A 2,301-nucleotide genomic window follows, 5' to 3' on the forward strand; every position below is an offset into this window, starting at 1 on the left:
GTCATGTTGGCTGAAAATATCTTCCCAGTTTGTTTGCATGTTAGATTGAAATCAGAATTATCATAAAATCGTTTTACAAATTCTCTTCCTGTTGGCAGCCTTAACCTTGAGATGAATAAATATAATAATATATACACATGTATGATATCATTTTTGTTTTGTTTTGTTTTTGGTGAGAGGAAAGTTGCAAGATGTGAAAATTTGACATTACTTCCTAGAATCTTAATTTGTAAAAAGTAAAAAACAGCACGGTTCCTGCTCTTAAAACACTTAGTTTTTATTCCAAATTTGCATATTTTCTAAACTACATTCTTTTGAGCTACCCTAATCATTGAAATTTGAGTCCCTTAACATACTTACAAAATGCATATAATTTTATATTTTGTATTTAGTAGCTTAAATATTTAACACTTTGTCTATATTCTGTAAGCTCAGAATAATATATAAACTTTTGCTGAAGTCTTTTTGTTTTAACTTCATGTAAATGATATTTTGTTTTGCAGATGTGTGATTACTGTTACAGGCAAACGAATATCTAGTTTAAACTTAGGTTTAGGAATTTTTAATAATTAATGGTACTTGAATCATAAAATTGTTCCTGAGTTTTAACTGTTAGTATGATTTTGGGGGGTGTCATTTTTCTTTCCACCACTGGCATATTCTGATAAGGATTTCTGAAATATTGTATATACTACGCTAAAAGGAAAAAATATATATATTGCAGATTCTTTTCTAGAAAATTACAAACTGTCTTGGAGAACACAAGAATTTCTGAGAAGATGTTTACAGATTCCTTGGCATCTGTGACCCAGTTTGAGAAGCAATTTGCTTAGCCTCTCTCTCAGTACTCCAATAAAATTTTTGAGAATTATCTTCATCACTAACAGGGGAAAAAAAAAAACAAAATGTTTTTAAAGAAGTATGAGGTACACATTACTTTTAGAGTTTGTTTTAGGGATTGTGGATGGATTGAGTACTGATGTTTCTTTGGTTTCTTTAGAATTTAAGTTATTCTTCAGATGTTTTGAACTTGTGTCTTTCCTGAAATTTTAGGAGCTTTATACATTTCTTGTCTCTGTTTTAGTTTGAACCTTGCCATTGAAAAACATCTAGATTTTAATTTACCTGGGAAATAGAAGTAAAATAAATGGCAGGAACAGAAGTTGGGGATCCTTAGGTTTCTTTCTAAATTGTATTGCCCTAACAAAGGGGTCAACACACTTTTTCTGTAAAGGGCCACCCGGTAAGGCCCTGAATGTTTTATGAGCTAGACTCAACTTTGCTTTTGTAGCACAAAACTAGCCACTGACAATACATAAATGAATGGCATGACTGTGTTCCAATAGAACTTTTTTTACAAAAACAGACAGACAGTGGGCTTGGTTTGCTAATTCCTGTGCTAATGCATATTTTGGATGAGACTGCCTACGTGTGAACAAGGGCTCACTTATTAAAAAAAAAAAAAAAGTTGGTGATCTTGATGCGTCCTCTCTAATGGCCCCTTTTGCCATCACTGTACAATTTATACATCCTGTAAAACCTATGAATGTACCAATTATAATATTGCTGCTTTCTTATTTACCAGTATCTGAGACCTTTGACCTACAGACCCTGCCCAACCCAGTTCCTAGTCAGGGTATTAGTGATCTCATTCTTGGAAATTAACCTTTCTGCTTTTTAGCACATTGTCCAAATGCCTAGGTTGAGTCTGTAAGTGCTCTAATGCCAATAAGGTATACCCTTCTCCACCATTGTCACCCTGTTTGATCAGACTAGAGTCTGATAACTTGTCCAATATTGGTAAACTTCCATTTCCTGGGATCTCATGGGACTGCAGCCTCTTATACCAGGCAGAGAATCCTTATGCTTCTGCCTTATATAGGATTGATCTCAGGAAACGTACTGCTTCTACTAATCTTCATGTGTCATCACTACACAAAGATCCCTTCCATATTGCTCCTTCTACCAGCTAAGATCATTTAGAAGTTAGTGCTACCCTAGATCAAATCTACATTTTTCCTCATAACACCTTGGACACTCTAATTTTTGCTGCTCCTCACGTTTCTCTGCGGCCAGCTAATGCCCCCAGCCCCAACCATGTCCATTCCCAGCCATTTTTCATAGGGCCCATCAAGCCTCACAGCTGAGCTCACCCTCCTCTTACCTAGTGACAAAAGAGCACTAACTTTGAGATAACTACCTGGCAAATAATTGGAAGCTTTATGTTGGCCAGTTTCCCCTCCCTTCCTTCCTTCTTCCCTCCCCTCCTTTCCTCCCTTTATTCCTTTAGTAATTGATGTA

This window comes from Leucopleurus acutus (assembly GCF_964270905.1).
Source record: "Leucopleurus acutus genome assembly, chromosome: 6".
Taxonomy (NCBI): Eukaryota; Metazoa; Chordata; class Mammalia; order Artiodactyla; family Delphinidae; genus Leucopleurus; species Leucopleurus acutus.